Below are 19,838 nucleotides of genomic sequence, written 5' to 3' on the forward strand. Positions count from 1 at the left end.
ACCTAGATTCTAGGGCAGCGTTGGAAAATGTTTAGCATACTCTCTATGCTTTGATGACATATGTGGTCAGTAGATCAATGATTTTTTTTTCCTTGATCCCTACACTAAACTTAGTCATAGAAAAGTTTAATTTCTATATGAAGTTTTAAACATAACTTTATAGATTAGAATGCTAAAATTTAATTGAAATCAGTTGCAATTTTGGTTTGTAAAAAACAAAATAAAAAAAAAAAGATAATGAAAGTTTGATTAGCCGCCAATATATAAGATTCTTTCTCACAATGACTTTTCGATCTGATTCCAACTCCTTTAATAATTGGGAGATAGATGATCACTTATGGTAAGAAAACGTCAGCACTTTTTAAACAGGGCTTTTAGCTTTAATCAATATCAAAATATAAAATAATTTTCCAAGTCAAATGATCGGAAGTATCACTAGTGCCGGCCTTTTGAATATTCAAGCATTGCACGCATCATATATATATATATATATACCATGATCACAATCTAGAAGCTGGTGATTGTCGAGCGATGATTAACAGAACATTACATGTAAACTTTCGATCACCGCCTTAACATCACACTATGATTAAGACTTCTCTAATTTTTTATTTCTCAGATGTTCATATGATCATTACTATATATACAATCATCTTGCATGAACTCTCACACCACTAACCCTGCTAGCTTTAAACTTTAATCCTTCGAACCATTTGCTCAACCCGTTTGATTGTACAAAAAAAAATGGAGGTGATGAACAAAATACTATCCGAGAGCGATGCAAAAAATAAGCGACTTGAATTTCCGGCTAGGAGTCTCTCGGCCTTCCCCATGCCAGATGGTCAGAACTCGGTCCAATTTGTGGCATTTGACATGCAAGAACACCAATGGAGACTTAAGGTCTCCATCCGCAATGAAGGTAGGTATCCGAAACCTTGGCTAAAGGGCGAATGGCATGACTATGTTCATCAGAAAGGGCTCAAGAAAGGAGATAAAGTTATCTTGACTATGGATGAGGAAGAGAATGGCGAAAGAATTTATCGTATCAGAGCTGAAAAAAAGCATTTTGGTTTCTGGTATTCAATTGATGATCAGCAGTAATAGCTCTCCATAAATCGAAGCATGAGGCTGGGCTCATGTTTAGTGTGGCAGGCAAGCAGAAACTATCTTTTGGATCTGTCTGAATTAAGTTCACTCTGGTTGTGTAATGAGTTAGGTCAAAATAGAATATGTGTCTGTCTTGTAGAAGGTAAGTCCTAGCTAGTCGTAAGAACAAGTGTCCCTATGAATTTGTTTCCTTCAGTACTCTGCCTTGGTGTTCTGTCATTGTTGTATTTTGTTTTGGGTATTATGCTTATTTATGCGAGATGTGCTTTGTGTTTGTTGGAGTGGATACAGTTCTAACATGTTTGACAAGAATATACCACTCACCATAATTTTTAAGCATTTGGTTAAAGGTAATGTTGATTGTTACTTCTTGTGAACACCCATTAGGTCAAAGATAATGTTGATTGGTTTCTCTTATGAATATCCATTAAGTCAAAGAAATTGTTGGTTAGCAAAGGTCCTAATGTCGGCTAAGACGGCGGATCCAACATGCTTCAGTACTTCAACTTTATTGCTTATACGAGGGCAGTCTAACTTTAGAGTATGACTGGGTTTGATTGATTTTTTTAGGTACATGTATGTCTGAACAATCCAACATAGTTCACTCATATATGATAGTCTTCAATAATATTGTTTAAGTGAAGAACATTTTAGAGTTTGCATAGCTCTTTATCACATGATACATGATTGTGAATTTTGTTTTGATAGGTGTTTTGTTTTTTTTAATTGGAATTGAATGTTTTAGTTTCAAAGTGTTTCGGTGTGCTATTTCAGGGTTGTATTGTTTATATATATATATATATATATATATATATATATATATATGAAATACAAGATAAATTAATTATAAATTATGCAATACAAACACAATATCAAATAAATATAATTTTAAAATTTAAAATATTTCTAAATAGTCAAGATTAAATAGATCTTTAACTTAAAGTAATTTAACTTAAACAAAATATCAAAATATTATGAAATTAAAATTTTTTAACACAAATATTTTAAATATAAGCTAGGTCAATGTTATCAAGGCTAATGAGATCTAAAACATCCCTTATTTTGCTCAAATTTCTACAAAATATAAACTTGAAAAAAACAACATGAATATAAAACTATATATATTAGTGATAAATCTAATTTTAAAAAATTAATATTATTATTAATGAAAATAACTCCAATCTCTATCTCTTTAAATCTAATGTCCGTACGTGACAAATCGGTAGCACTTTTGGCTCCTAAAAAACAAAAGACAAAAGATAGATTAATGTTTGATAAGGCGGCCCACAAATAACATTCTTTTTGGCGCCGACATTAATTTCAGGTTATCTTTGTCAAACTTCACGAGTCCAAGAAAGATATATGTTCACTTTTGGTAAGCAAACGTCAGCTATAGCCAGTGTCCAAGGAGATGAAACATTAATAAATCTTTCCATTTACTTCTCGACTACTCAAATAAACGACCAAACTCGCACGGCCTTTTCTTTAGGGAGTTCGTGTGATATATATATTTTTTTAATTTCAGACAGAGTTATCTTGCTTCCAAATACAAGTAGAATCAGTCAGTTTAATATAATTTATATTATTTTTTAATATAAACTTTAAAATAAAAGTTTTTTATACTTAAAACTTGAATAAAACTATATTTTTTGTGATATTAATTAATCTCAAATAAAAAAGAGAATGATATTAAAATCCAAAATCTCAACAAGATAGACAAGAAGAGATTTTGCACATTGTCGCACTACAATTAAGAAAAGTTACGTTGGAACAAGCGGCAATCATCCTAATATCGCACGACAAGTTTGCAAACTTTTCTATCCTTTTGGCTTTGAAGCTCATGTGCCTACTTACCTTAGTTTTTTTTTATTAATATACTTTACAAATTATTATTTTTCTTAACTTTACTTGCAACTACATTAAAATTATTTTTCTATTTTTTTCTCAATTTTTTTAAACATTATGACACCATGACATCAACTAGAACTTCCTTAAAGGGAAAAGATATATATCAAAGAAAATTAAGAGTCTTCAACTAATAATTAAAATAATTTAAAATTCTAAAATTCACATTGGCTCATATCAAGAAAAATTAAGAATCACTATCTAGTAATTAAAAAAATTAAAAATTTTAAAATATACATTGATATAAAAAATTCAAGTAAAGAGTTAGTTCTTTTTAATAAAAAAACGACATCACTTTTAGTGTATTATTTTTTATAAAATGTTATTTTTATTATATGTTTTTCTTCTAGATTTATCTATAATTATTATTACATCTGTCGTAATAACCTTTAAAAATTATATTAAAAAAACATCTAACATGTTTTTTTTTTAAGGATTCGCAACTCGAATGTGTTACCGACATGTAGGGCCCGAGTTTTTATTTCGCTTTCTTTCTTTCAGTATTTCAAGTTGGAAAAGCCACTCTTTATGGAAGAAGATAGTATTAATTAATGCTGGATCGTTAACATCCATCGGACTTAAGGAAGACTTGGCAGACGTTTGGAAGGACCCACTAATCATTTTCTTAATTCTTGAAAGCTAATATCTTTCAAAGACCTTTATGACCGTCAACAAATGAGATGCTCATGAGTTTGATTTCTATCAATTTTATTTTTTTTATTTAATTAAATTAAATAAGTTTAATACAATGTAATGGTGAGTATATTTAATATTTAAGGATAAAAAATTTTTATTTGATAAGATGTGTTAGAAAACTTTACAAGTCCAAAAAAGATTATCACCAAACCACTTTCAACACCTTTAATTATTGGGAGCAGAGTTTTAAAACCCAGACAGGCTCGGCGGGTTGACTCGGGACCCGACCGACCCGGGTCTAGGACCGGTCCGGGTGGAGATAAAAACTCGCTTGGGAGTTGGCCTAGTGAAACCTGATCGACCCGCCGGGACCTGGTTCACCCGGGTGAGACCCGGTCTATTTTTTCAATATCAGCAGTCATTAAACGACGTCGTTTTAGCCTTTTAAAAGGCCAAAACACTGAAGAAGAACAAAGCAATATTAGGGATAGTTGCAAACCTAATTAACGAAAGAGGAAATCAGCTCTTTGAAACCCAGCTAAATGATTTTTTGTTTTCTTGAAGTCCTAATAGGTAAGGAGAGATGGAAAACCAGAGACAGAGAGAGTAACAATTGACTCTAATTTAGATCAAAAGAACCGGCGTCGGTTGCAAGATGCATTGCCTCTTGAGACCTCGTCTGGTCCGAATTCTGCCAAGGTGGAGTCTGGTGGTGTGAGCAAAGAAATAGACAAGAAATCAAATGAACACGGCGAAAGAAGCAAGCATTGTTCTAAGCCAACTGAAGTGCCTTGGTCACAGTCTTTTTTTCAGGTTTGTTCTTTTTGAAGTAATTGTTGATATGTGGATTTGTGGAATTTGTTCTGGTATCTCATTGTCATTATCTAATGGATGTGCAATCTAGCGCGGTTGAGACAGTAAGTTCAGAAGCTAAGGTATGCTTGGGTGCTTATGGAAATAGAAAATTTGAGTTTGTAGCTATTATAAGACTTAGTGATCTAAGATTATTTCTATACTTTCCTGAAATGCCATTTATACTATAAAGTGGTTGTCTTTGTAAATATTTATTTGCTTGAATCAAAACAGAGCAGTTCAACTTTTGCAACAAAAAAAAAAAGAGAATTTTTTTCCTTGACAAATCTTTGGTATCATAGAAGTTTTTTACCTAATGTGTTGCATGAATTCTTTTAATGACTTGGAAGAGGTGTTTACATTTGCTCACCTTAGGGCGATATGGATCTCTCATACAATAGTATTCTCTATGCATCCTTGTGCTTGTAGGACAAAAAAATAGATTTTAGAGTTTTGAATTTATGTAATTGATCATTTGCTCTAGTAAATGAGCCGTATTTCTCTCGATTTTAATTATTGGGTTTTTATTTAGTGCATTGAAAACTTTTTTCTGGGCTAATGTTGTGTGATTGTTGTCTGCCCCATGCCTTCAAAAGCCTCCATGTATATAACAATCTTAGGCTTGCCTGTATATTTTTTTTTTTTGTTGATCTGGGTCAACCCATCTAATTCATGACCTGATTATTTAACCAGTTTGATAATCGGATTGAATTTCAAAATTATGATTGGGAGAGCAAGGCAAATATATGTTCACTTTTGGTAAGCAAAAGTCAACTGTAGCTTAGTAATTAAACTTTTCATAAAATGAGTAAACAAGACAAAAATATTGATATTAAATTTGGTTCGATTAGGCAAATTAATTAAGTAACATACTGATTCAAAGTATAGCCAAGCTCAAGTTAGGTTTATTTAAAAACTATTTTGGATATTAACTTTTTTAAATTTAACTGGCCTATAAATTAATTTATTGCTTGATTGACTAGTGAAACTTAAATAAAATTAAATAAATGTTTTTATTTTATTTTTTTAAAATAATATTATTTAAATTATTTTTAAAATATTATTTTAAAATTAATTCAGATTATCACAATCCAATCCAAAGTCTCAATTAGTTTTAAAATATTATTGTTTTTACTGTATTAATTAATGTCGTGTTTTTAGTCCTCAAGCAAATAGGATACTCCTATGAAGCGTGCAGCTTAGCCGATGCAAATACCCTTTCTTTGTGAAGGATTTTCCAAATTGCCAACGATTTAATTATTTCCTTAATTTCGCATTAAAAATGATTGAAAGGTGAAATCATGCATAAAACGTCAGATTATGACATCATCCATGACGTCAGATTATGAAATCAGCTGACGTACCTGTCTCCCTTGAGTGGTGGCTGAAATAAGATAACAAAAACTGCTTTAATGATTCTTTTAATTTTTCAATATGATTAGTGGGTCCAAGGAGATGAAACATTAATCTTTTCATTTATTTTTCGACTCCTCAAATAAACGACCAAACTCGCACGGCCTTTTCTTTAGGGAGTTGGTGTGATATATTATTTTTTTAATTTCGTATAGAGTTCTCTTGCTTCCAAATACAAGTAGAATCAATCAATTTAATATAATTTATATTATTTTTTAATATAATCTTTAAAATGAGAGTTTTTTTATGCTTAAATCTTGAATAGAATTATATTTTTTGTGATATTAATTAATCTCAAATAAAAAAGAGAATGATATTAAAAAAGAGAGACAAGAGGAGATTTTGCACATTGTCGCACCACAATTAAGAAAAGTTACATTGGAGCGAGCGACAATCACCCTAACATCGCACGATAAGTTTGCAGACTCTTCTGTCTCTGTGTCTTTGAAGCTCATGTGCCTACTTACCATTTTTTAAATTAATAAGCTCATTTGCCTACTTACCATTTTTTAAATTAATAAGCTCATTTGCCTACTTACCATTTTTTAAATGATTAATACTAATTTGAATTAAAGAATTAGATCCAATCAAATAATTTATTGAAAGACCGATGGCATGATATTTCTATTTAAAGAGTATTAAATACATTTTTGTCTAAAAATATATCCACCGTTTCTCACTACAAAAAAAATTTACCGATAAAATTTTTTCCAAGATCACTGAAAGTTTCTTGCTAGCTGCACTTTATGTCTTCAATTTTGCAAGATGCGAACGATTGATAATTTATTGAAAGACAGCTTGAGAGTGTTGGGGGTGTGGGTCTTCACATTTTGACATTGATGCTTGCCTCTTTGGCAGCTAGCTCGTTTAGAATTTGTTTTTACGGTATCAAATTTAATAGTTTCATGGATGAAAATTTTTGTTTATATTTGTAATTATAATTTATCAGTAAGTATTTTATTAATGGACTCATAAATAAAAACAATCCATTAAAAAAACTCTCATTAGTAATTTGTGATTACATGCTCCTCTTTTTCTTTTTTTATCCACTGTTTATGCAGTTAATGTTGGGCCGAGCCAATTTTGGCCCATCCAAATGATATTAAAATACTTGGCTTTCTCTTAAAAATTTCTAAAAAGTTTCAAAAAAAATTAAAATTTTTGAATTAATCTTTTTTTTTATTTTTTTTTATTTTCATGCATACGATCAAATCCTAAAATTTTCCAAACATATTTTCTTAAAAAGATAAACATTGCACCTTTCTCATGTTTTTAAAATTAAAAAAATGAATATCGTAACCAATTTTTGATTATCCATTAGGATTTGATCAAAATATCAAAAACACTTTACCAATTTTTTTTTAAGATCTAGATATAGACTTTAATATTTATGGGGTGTAAAATTACATAATAGAATACACCATCAAATATTAAAGATACAAGGTATAAAATTAATGCAATAATAAAATTCAAAATTTAAAACGATTAGGATTAAACTCGATGAAGTAGAGACTCTCTCATGAAGGAAGATCTACCTTGAACCTTAGACGGGACCAACAAATAGAAACCCGACCTAGAAAAATAATCAAACAACAATGCAGCTTACTTTAGGTAGGGTGCACTAGGGATGACTTATCTTCCCCTTGCACAACTAGTCCCTTACCCAGACTCTTGTAGACTATAGGTTCCTAGCAACCATAATATAATGTGCGCGACTCCTGAACTTTAATAATAATTTTATGATTAACTCTAAAAACCTTCCTAACAACACACATCTCCTCAGGAGGCACGATAAACCTCGTCGTCACCTCGACATCACGACACCCCCTCGACAACCACGACATCACAACATAAATGAAAAGGGATTGTTAAAAAAGCTGGAAAATAGAAAAATTAATGAAGAATGACAATGTACCTTAGGACGAGAAGAGAAGATGATGCTTGATTTTCAGCTTGGGTCGTGAACAAAAATAAGAAAATGAAGAAGAAGAGAGAAAAAGAGAGAGGATGAAAGAAGATGAATGAAGAAGATGAAACCTCGTCTATTGTGTCCGTGGTTTTTTATATTAGGTTTTATTGAAGAAATTCCTGATGGAATATTAAATATTAATATCTTTAAAATTTTTATTGGTGATTCCGTATGTGAAGGCAAAGTAAAATATTACTGACGACTTTTTATTTTGTCGGTGATTTTATTGGTAAAAGAGTAAATAGTCAACAGTAAAAAAAACATTAATTACTAGCGCATTAGAATTCTCATTTCGTTGGTGATTCCGTTGGGAAAGTGTACCACGGTAAAAAAAAGTATTAATTGTCAGCGCGCTAGAATTCTCATTCCATCAGTAATTCCTAATTATCACCGCCTTGAAAAGAGAATAATTATAGTCCAAATCATTCTTGGATTTAACTAAACTTTACAAACTTGATTTTTGATATGTAAAACTTAATTATTGGTTCAATTTCGCTCCCAAACTATATATTTTTTTATTGTTTTAATCTTTAATTTTTTTTTCATTTTTAATGATTTTTTTCTAAATTAATTTAACACATAAAATCAATAAATGTGACATAAATAATAAAATGATTAGAATTGATTAAATTTACTGAAAATGCATATTGTTTTTAAAAAAAATTCTATTTTTATTTGAAAAGTAAATGGTTAAAAATTGAGTTATGATATCTTATTGAGGTATATAATGGTGCGCTTACATTACACAAACTTTCGAGTGAGATGGTCTGATATCCATTTCGAATCTCAGTAACGTGTCTGTTTATGAATAAGATAGAATTGATATTTTATCCAAACACTTAGAAGGTCTTCCATCACACTTTACGCTATAAGGACCCAGTCTTTATTTCTTAATTGAAAGATAATATATTTCAAAGGTTTTTCTTTTTTCAAACAGAATTCTGTAAGTGTGATTTTTTCAATTAATTAAAAGTTATATTCAAAATGTTTTTTTTAATTAATTAAAATGATATTTTTTATATATTTTAAAAAATAATTTTTGACATTAGCGCATCAAAACAATACATAAATACTAAAAAAAAATAATTTTTAACCAAAAATAAATAAATAAATAAATTGAACGTGGATACCGGACACTTAATTAGTCTCAGTTAACGTGCAATCTAAACTTGTTGTCAAGCTAGCCATGGAATAACAGGCTACTAACACACATACTGAAAGCATATTATATTTCGTCTTTTCGGCACTGTCATTTGTGTGTGTGTGTGTGTGTTTCCAAGATTACTACACCAAGATAATATAATATAAAATTGACAAAGTCATGATGTCTCGGAGTCCGGGGCTAGTGTCAGGCAGATCCTGACTTTCTTGGTCAGGTTTCGTAAGCAAATACCCGCCGAAGTGTGCATACGATGATACTTAATTAGTGTGAACTTCAACGAACTTAGGAGTGAGTTGGTTTGGTATGATTTTTATCCTTTATATCAAAATCAGATCATAACTGTCAAATACCAATATGATAGTTGAATGTTTGTAATTTTTTTTTTTAAAAAATGATAGTTGAGTGTTAATTTTCAGAAATGAGTCACATCTTCTCCCTTTATCATGCGATAACAGCATCCTAAATTGTTTTAAGAAGGTTATTTTTTTTGGGTCTTGTGATGGAATTAAAAATGTTTCACACTTTGTAATATGAGTGACAAGATATCGAATGGTCAAAAAGTTAGTCGAAGATGTGACTTGTCTATGTATTATATGTCGAACCATAATATAGTGGTAAGCTAATTATGTAATCGATTATTTCTGATCTCTCACAGTACTGAATATAATATAGAAGGCCATCGTCGCTCGACAATTAAGAAAAGTTACCTGTAAATTAACGAGCGACAATCACCCTAATATCACAAGATAAGTTTACAAACACAGTTGTATCTTTTTCTCTCTTAATCCCATGCGCTTACTTACGACCAAGGCTTATATCCTGGCGACCGACCAGCTTCGTTGATTGGATCAGTTCTAAAGAGAATTCATCAACGTCCTTTTCTTTTTTAAAAAATTATCCTCTTTATCGTTTAGATGCAATCATCATCGTCCAAGAAATTAATTAATGGAGCAAGCAATGTTGGCAGCTTCAAATCCCTGTCCGAAATGTGGTGTGTGCTAGATTATACTATGGATATCGTTCGAAAATCCCCGTATTCAAAGAGAAAAAATTAGAGAGAGAGAATCTTCACCCACCACGAGAACTTAATCGATTTCGTAAGTTTGTGAGCATAATGTGTTAGACTCTCTTTGACTTTGTTTTATATCACTTGGACTGAAAGTAATCTTAATCACGAGTATACAAATAATTAATAAATTGTTCGTTCTTCAAATAAATTAAAAAGAGAAACATTGGTCAAATCACATGTCTGGCTACAAATTTAGCTACATTAGGCTTTTAATTCAATTGGGAAAATATTTTAATCGGACAATATATTGAGATCATTTTCTCAATTCAATGTCTTCCTTAACTATCAAAGAAGAAGAAGAAGAAGAAGAAAACAATAGCAAAGATATTAATTTTATTTCTTTGTTACCATCTTAAGTATTTTCTTATCTTATATATGACGTACATTGAATAGAATAAAACTATTTTTTAACCTTATTTAATCTTGAGTTTTTTACTTGAATGGTAATTTGTCTTAGAAACAATGTTTTTCAAGTCAACATTGGATCAATCATTGTCAAAGGTGTTCTAGTGTAATAAAAAGTATTTAGGACACCATTTTCAACATTGGATCAATCATTGTCAAAGCTGTCCTAGTGTAATAAAACAATTAAACGAGAATCCATCAATGTCATTTGCGAACTTGGATTTTTTTTTTATTCTTTCTTCTTCTTTTTTCCCTTCGGATTATTTGGGGATTTTCGAACGACATCCAGAGAACAAGCTCGACAAGCAACCAAAAAACACAAGTGAATGCGGCCAGATAAGGACTTAGACCTTCCAACATTGCCCACTGATCAGTATAAATAACGACACTAGCTCTTCTATTTTCATACCAAAATCCCTACAAAAGATTCCATATCATTTGGCAAATAGATTTCTAATTTTCTTTTATAAATTTTTCTCAGCCCTTTTAATTTGCTAGAAATGGAGCAGGTGGCAATGGAAAAAGCATTGTCCAAGAGTGATGCAACAAATAATCGAATGGAACTTCCGATGGAAAGCCTTGGAAATTTCCCCATCCCTGATGGTCAAAATTATTTCGAATTTGTTGCAATGGACACGGGAGACCAGCCATGGGAATTCAAGGTCTCCATTCGCAACGAGGGAAGATATAAGAAGCCTTGGATGTCTGGCCAATGGGGGAGCTATGCTCATGAGAAAGGGTTGAAGAAAGGAGATAGAGTTAAGTTGATTATGCAAGTGGAGGGAAATGTTGTCAGGAGTTATCGTATCACGGCTGAAAGAAACCTGACGATGGGCATGTGGATTCCAGTTGAACAGTTTGCAAACTAAAAATGGAAATACTTTAAGGTGTGTTATATGTCTTGATTATAAGAAATGTTGCCCCTCTTTCTTCCTTGATGTTAAGTCTTGTTGTTGTAATTTTGGTATTAAGTTAATTAGCCTAGTGGCTTTGTACGCTGTATCCTTCGTAGTTGTTTGCACCATTAATCACTGGTTCCTGTACTTTATGTGCTGTGAAGACTTACCAGTACATGGAGGTATGTTGTGTATTAATTTCCGTTTTTTCTTTTATAAGAAAAGGGCATGCTGTTATGAGTTTTTTTGGCTTGTAATTCTATATTTGTGGGTAATTTTGGTGTTTTTTTTCCCAATTTGTTTTAAGCATTGTAAGACCATGACATCAACTGGAACTCCCTAAAATTAAAGGGGAAAGATATATATAAAGAAAAATTAGAAATCGTTACCAAGTAATTAAAAAACCTGGAGATCCTAGCTCATGTCAAGAAAAAATAGAAATCATCATCAGTAATTAAAGAAACTAGGATTTTAAAATGTACATTAAACAAACTGCTGAGCTAGGTGGTCTGATATGTCATATTACCTTTGCTTTTCTTTTCTTTGAACTTTTTGAATACAATATAGAAGAATCCCATTGTCACGCGACAATTAAGAAAAGTTTGATGTAAACGAGCGACAATGACTCTATCATGACAAGAAAGATTATTACCAAACCAATTCCAACTCCTTTTAATTATTGGGAGAGCATGGCAGGTATATGGTCACTTTTGGTAAGCGAACGTCAGCTCTAGCCAGTGTCCAAGGAGACGAAACATTAATCTTTCCATTTATTTCTCGACTGCTCAAATAAACGACCAGACTTGCACGACCAAGATTAGTGACACTTTGATTAATAGCTCAAGAAAATTAAATACATTTTGGTCTAAAAAATATGTCCACCGGTTCTCACTAGAAAAAGAATTTGCCTATGCAAGCTATTGTTTCCAAGATCACTGAAAGTTTCGAGCTATCTGCACTTTATGTCTTGAATCTTGCAAGATGCGAACGATCGATGAAAGGCTAAATGCAAGAGTCTACACAGCCTGTGAGTGTTGGGGTGTGGGTCTTCACATTTTGACCTTAATGCTTGCCTTTTTGGCAGCTAGCTCAGCCTAACATCAAAATTTCCAAAAGTAGAACAACCCCAAATCTCTTGCCCTTTTTGCCGACCACAAAAAGGTTTTAAAGCTTGATCGTTTAGAATGTCTTTAATACTGATTGAAATGATATCACAAGGTTAGCAATGAATTTTGCGGCAGTCATTTGGTCTTGGTAAGGAACAACTTCTTTATAAAATAAACGGGATTTAAACCTCGTTTGTTTGCTGGAAAGTAGTTTTTTTTTTAAAAGTGAATTCCGGGAAAGTGAATTATTTTCTGATATTTGGTAGTGTAATGAAAAATAAGTTGAAAAACACTTTCTAATATTTGGTTATGTCATGAAAAATGAGTTGGAAAATAACTTATTAATGTTTTATTTTTCTCAAGTTTATTAAAATAATGCAGAACAAATCTTACAAATTAAAAAGTTGAATGAGAATGAAATTGAAAAAAAATATAATTTCATAAATTATCTAAAATAAAATAAATAATAAAAAAAATAATAGATATCAAATCTAAAAAATAAAAAAAATGAAAGATGAAGAAATTAAAATAATAATAATTAACATTTCATAAATTATTTCAAATAAAATAAGTAACAATTAAAAGAATGAGGACCAAATTTGATAGATAAAAAATTTCAATAAAAAAATGATAAGGGAAAAGCAAATAACAATTATAAAAATGAGGACCAAAGTTAATATAAAAATTAAATTTTAAGAGATGAAATTGAAAAATAAATATTCAAAACAAAATATATATAGCAATCAAAAGTTTGAGGACCAAATTTGATATAATCAGCAAATAATATGACATTTCTAAATTTTTTACAACTTCCGAAAAGTGTTTTCCGCCTAAATTTTTCAGGAAAACACTTTCCTGAAAACCAAGTCAAATCTTTCTTTGACTGAAAAGTGTTTTCCACTGACAAACGTTTCTAATGGCAAAAAACACAGAAAAGTTTGGAAAGTAATTTCCCGAAAATCATTTTCTAGAAAACAAACACAACCTTAGATAGAGAAGTTGAAGATACATCAAATATATAACACATCAGTACTACGGACAAAATGAAAGCTCCATGTATCGTGAATTGCTACAATATGTTGATATTTTTGCTGGGAGGAAGAGAAAGGAACAACTATATTCTGATAAATAAAATGAAAAACTCGTCTTTTCATATAGGTAATTATGTCCGTATTTATATAAATACAAGAAGTGGTTTTCTCATTTAATAACCCTAAATACTTGGATCAGACTCATCGTACATAGACGAACCAGACCTAACCCAATAACCAACAATCAGAATTAAATTAGCAATCTTATTTTTTAAGAGTGAAAAAACTGAATTACTTTTAAAAAGCAAAAAAAAAAAAAAAAGCTCATATCCAGGGCTACATGGTCTTTTAACTTTTTTAAAAACAGTAAAATAAAAAAAATTATCATTGAAAGTAAAAACTCCTTAAACTATTGTCAAGGACTTTTTATCTTATGATTATGTTTTTTTTTCTTGTTATTATCACATTGGCTAAGGGGTGATTTGATAATTTATCAAATTTAAATATTATTTTAAAAAATAATTATTGTGTGCATTGCATACGTTAGCCTTGAGTGCGTATGCAGGTTTGGAATGACGCGTATGACATCACCCTTTGACCAAATACCTTAGATTTCAAAGTGGCGTTGAAAAATGCTTGGCGGCCGCTCCATGTTTAGGCAGTGCGTGTGGCAAATGGACCACAAGTTTGTCATGTGCAAAACCTTTCTATTTTTCAGACCCACCCTTTAACTTGGTTTTTCTTCGAATTTAGTCCTTGGTTTTTTTAGTTACTATTTGTTTTATTTGAAATCATTTATAAAATTAGAATGTTTTTTCAATTTCATCATTCTTCTATTTTTTCACCTACCAAACTTAGTCCTTATTTTTTTAATTGCTAATTTTTTTTATCATTTTCTTCATTTATTTTATTTTTCAATTAATCCCTCATTTTGTTATTTCATTTAATATTAATACTAAATTAATTCTTCGTTCTTTTGACTGCTACTTTCTTTTTTTTATCATTTTCTTAATTTATTTTATTTTTCAATGTTACCCCTTATTATTTTATTTCAATTGATTTTTATACCAGATTTGGTTCTCGTTTATTTAATTACTATTTATTTTATTTTTAAATTTTTGATAATTGAGAATTTTGTTTTGTGATTTTTTTACGTCTATCTTCTATGGTGTAACCTGGTCTCATGATTCAAGACATGAGTTTAAAAGATTTGCCCCATTTAATTTAGGTTTTTTTAATTTTTAATTTTAATTTTATCATTCAATATTATATTATTAGGTTGTTGAGGTAAATGGGTTGAATCAAGTTTTTCTTACTTTTCTTTATTTTTCTGCAGTTTTGCCTTTTATTATTATTTTTGGCCTAAGAATTGACCTGCATTGTTTCTATTTAGTTTATTTTTATAAACTGTCATCCCACCCTTATAAATTGGCCATGTATTTAGCATACTCAATAAAGTTATTTTTTTTTAATTTGATTAAAAAATATCTCAATGTTTTAGAATTAGCTTCGATCCCGATCCCTGTACAGTTATGGAGATTGATAGAAGAATGTTGGATGTGTTCCCTGCTCAAATGTAGGCCACGAGATGAAAGGAAGATGTATATTTTTATGTTTTGGAAATGTATCTCAAAATTATTTGTAGAGAATTTTTATTTTCTCTTTAATTTGTAAAATATTATTTTTAATTCGATCCAATTCGTCATTTGGTATTGTTTAATAAAATAACTTGTTGTTTATCATGCGATAACAGCATCCTAAAGTGTTTGAATTAGTCTTTTTCATCCTAAATTGTTTTAAAAATTAAAAACGTTTCACACTTTGTAATATATTGAGTGACAAGATATTGAATGGTCAAAAAGTTAGTCGAAGATGTGACTTGTCTATGTATTATATGTCGAACCATAATATAGTGGTAAGCCATGTAATCGATTATTTCTGATCTTTCACAGTACTGAATACAATTTAGAAGGCCATCGTCGCTCGACAATTAAGAAAAGTTACCTGTAAACGAGCGACAATCACCCTAATATCACAAGATAAGTTTACAAACACACTTGTATCCTTTTCTCTCTTAATCCCATGCGCTCGCTTACCTACGACCAAGGCCTATATCCTGGCGACCGACCAGCTTTGTTGATTGGATCAGTTCTAAAGAGAATTCATCAACGTCCTTTTCTTTTTAAAAAAATTATCCTCTTTATCGTTTAGATGTAATCATCATCGTCCAAGAAATTAATTAATGGAGCAATTAATGTTGGCAGCTTCAAATCCCTGTCCGAAATGTGGTGTGTGCTAGATTATACTATGGATATCGTTCGAAAATCCCCCCGTATTCAAAGAGAAAATGAGAGAGAGAGAGAGAGAGAAATCTTCACCCACCATGAGAACTAATCGATTTTGTAAGTTTGTGAGCATAATGTGTTAGACTCCCTTTGAATTGTTTTATATCACTTGGACTGAAAGTAGTCTTAATCACGAGTATACAAATAATTAATTAATTGGTTCGTTCTTCAAATAAATTAAAAAGAGAAACATTGGTCAAATCACATGTCTAGGTTTTTAACCAATTAATTAATTATTAGGATACAAATTTAGCTACATTAGGCTTTTTAATTCAATTGAGAAAATATTTTATTTGGAGAATATATTGAGATCACTTTCCCGATTCAATGTCTTCCTTAACTATCAATTTAAGGCCTTCCTTAATTAATATTTCAAGTCAGATATCATTTACATAAATTCTACAGATCATTATCAATTAAATTATTTTGAAAAAAATAATCTTATAAGACAGGTTCTCTTTGACTTTTTTTTTAGGAAATGAAACTGGCAAACTTTACGAAACATTAGAATGACAAGATGGTCTCAGCAAGCTAAGTGATCCACGTGTACGAGAGAAGAGAAATCCGATGCCCTGCGTGCCATGTGCAGCATAAGTTAATTTGCAAGTTGCACAAATAATTAATCGGAAGTGGCCAAAAAGGTTCAGGGACTGCCTAGTCCTTTAACCTTTTTTAAAAACAATAAAATAATAAAATTACCCATGATAGAAAAAAAATCATAAACTTGTTGTCATGTATTTTTATTATGTTTTTTTTTTTTTATCACATGAGCTACGGAGTATATTAAAATATTATTAAAAAATGGTGGCTAACATGTGCATCATAGACGTGAGTGCTTGGGTGTGTTCATGGGTCTTGGACGACATGTTTTGCATTACCTATTAGCCAAAATAGCCTAGATTATAGGATAGTGTTAGAAAGTGCCTAACGTCCCCTTTATGTTTTGGCGACATGTGTGGTTAATAGATCATTAAAGCTTTTTTTTTTCCTCTTGATTCTTGCACTAAACCTAGCCATAGTAAAATTTAATTTTTATATGAAGTTTTTAACATGAATTTATCGATTAGAATGCTAAAATTTAATAGAAATCAGTTGCAATTTTGGTTCGTAAAAGACAACATAAAAAATAAAAGAAAAATTGAGGTTCGATTAGCCGCCAATAGATAAGATTCTCTCTCACAATGACTTTTCAATCACTTATGGCAAGAAAACGTTGGCACTGGCCAGTGTCTAAGGAGATGAAACATTAATCGGTTTGGTTAGGTTGGATATAATCGGTTAGTCACGCGACAATTAAGAAAAGTTAGATGTAAACGAGCGACAGTCACCGTAACATGACTAGATAAGTTTCCAGTATCTCTTTCAATCTCATGTCCCTACGTCACAAATCGGCTGCACTCTTGGCTCATAAAAACCAAAAGACAAAAGACAAATTAATGTTTGATAAGGCGGCCAACGTCTAACATATATTCTTCCTGGCGACGACATTAATTTCAGGTTATCTTTGTCAAACTTTACGAGTCCAAGAAAGAATATTACCAAACCACTTCCAACTCCTTTTAATTATTGGGAGATATATGTTCACTTTTGGTAAGCAAACGTCAGCTCTAGCCAGTGTCCAAGGAGATGAAACATTAAATATCTTTCCATTTATCTTTGACCTACTCAAATAAACGACCAAACTTGCACGTTCTTTTCTTTAGGGAGTTGGTGTGATATCATTTTCTTAATTTCGGACAGAGTTATCTTGCTTCGAAAGACCAGTAGTAGAATCAATCAGATTAATATAATTTATATTATTTTTTAATATAATACCATCTTATGTTATTAATTAATCTCAAATAAAATAGAGAATGAAACTTGTGAGATTCGAATATGTAATTATGTGAGATTTTGCACATTGTCGCACCGCAATTAAGAAAAGTTACATTGGAGCGAGCGGCAATCACCCTAATATCGCACGACAAGTTTGCAAACTCTTCTATCCTTTTGTCTTTGAAGCTCATGTGCCTACTTACCATTTTTTAAATTAATAAAAAACAAATATCCACTATACGACAAGAGATCTATATCCTAGCAATCAGCGTCGTTGATGTTTTCTTCAAAGAAGAAAATGGATTGGAGTTCCCATAAAAAATCATCAAGTTTTAATTCTATCTTTTTTTTTTCGCTTCGGATTATTTGGGGATTTTCGAACGATATCCACAAAACCCAAGCGAATGGCATGACTATGTTCATCAGAAAGGGCTCAAGAAAGGAGATAAAGTTATCTTGACTATGGATGAGGAAGAGAATGGTGAAAGAATTTATCGTATCAGAGCTGAAAGAAAGCATTTTGGTTTCTGGTATTCAATTGATGATCAACAGTAATAGCTCTCCATAAATCAAAGCATGAGGCTGGGCTCATGTTTAGTGTGGCAGGCAAGTAGAAACTATCTTTTGGATCTGTCTGGAGTTCACTCTGGTTGTGTAATGAGTTAGGTCAAAATACAATATGTGTCTGTCTTGCAGAAGGTAAGTCCTAGCTAGTCGTAAGAACAATTGTCCCTATGAATTTGTTTCCTTCAATACTCTGCCTTGGTGTTCTGTCATTGTTGTATTTTGTTTTGGGTATTATGCTTATTTATGTGAGATGTGCTTTGTGTCTGTTGGAGTGGATACAGTTCCAACATCTTTGATTAGGTTTGTTCTACTGTGCCTTTGTAGACATCCCCAACAAGGATGATTCTTGTATCTTCACTTCGAATTTATATTATATAAAAGAAATTCTTGTATGTGTGTATGGTTTTTAGTTTCCGGCATTTTCTCATATTTTTGGGTAAAAAAAAACATTTTTTTGCCTCTAAATCTAGTTTCAACTTCTATTTTTAAGGTTTTTTTTTGCAATTGTATCTTGGTGGCATTTGGTTGTCCCAAGTCACGCATTATCTAATCCATATGCCAACTCTTGGCTTCCATATAAGATTTAATCCATCACAACTTTTGATTTATATGTGTTAGGTCAATTTTGTATGGATTAACAAAATAATATAAGGGTTATATAAAGATAAGAATATACCACTCACCATAATTTTTAAGCATTTGGTTAAAGGTAATGTTGATTGTTACTTCTTATGAACATCCATTGGGACAAAGATAATGTTGATTGGTTTCTCTTATGAATATCCATTAAGTCAAAGAAATTGTTGGTTAGCAATGGTCCTAATTAATGTCGGCTAAGACGGCGGATCCAACATCATTCAGTGCTTCAACTTTGTTGCTTATTCAAGAACAGTCAAACTTAATTTAGAGTATGACAGCCACCCTAACATCATAAGCAACATATAAATTATGTAAGATTAGCCGCAATCGATGTAAGATTTGAGCAAATTTTCTTCTTATTGACAATGACTTCTCAGTTAGTTTTCAGTTTATCTTTTCCAAGAAAGATATATAGAATCATAAACGATCTTTAGTTCAAGTGTACAGGGAGATGACATTTAATTTTCCAATTCTCTAATGAATACAAACCAATTGGATATCTTTTTCTTCATTGCATACATATTTGGATATTACAAAGCAGGTTCTTGAATTGGTTAGGTGTTGGATGATACATGTCGACTAATAATAATTAGATGTTAATTTAGTAAAATGATACTGTGAAAGAAAAAATTTAAAATCGATAAATTAAGGCTATAAAATATTATGGGGTATGTGGCTAGTTAGAAATAAATTGGTGTTTGAGGATCAATTACCATATTAAGATTCTACCTTCAAATTAATTTTTTATCATCTTGCTCTATCTTCGAAGACTATAGAGCTTATTATGGAAAGAGTCCTATATATATGTAAATACCTTGTATAGGAATAATTATCATGTATAATAGATTCCACCCTTGTATTATACACAACCCTAAAGGTATTAATATCAAGGAAGGGCTGCTGTGATTGGCGTCCAACACA

At 31.0% G+C, this 19,838-nt stretch overlaps 1 long non-coding RNA gene across 1 annotated transcript; it reads left to right on the forward strand.

The window, feature by feature from the left end:
• The first annotated feature begins 676 nt into the window (after positions 1-676).
• On the forward strand, positions 677-18,670 carry LOC127904036 (uncharacterized). Its single transcript, XR_008056831.1, has 2 exons — positions 677-1,249; positions 18,411-18,670. It is a non-coding gene; the product is annotated as an uncharacterized LOC127904036 (long non-coding RNA).
• Positions 18,671-19,838: the final 1,168 nt, after the last annotated feature.

Source organism: Populus trichocarpa, chromosome 11, assembly GCF_000002775.5.
Source record: "Populus trichocarpa isolate Nisqually-1 chromosome 11, P.trichocarpa_v4.1, whole genome shotgun sequence".
NCBI classification, from domain to species: Eukaryota; Viridiplantae; Streptophyta; class Magnoliopsida; order Malpighiales; family Salicaceae; genus Populus; species Populus trichocarpa.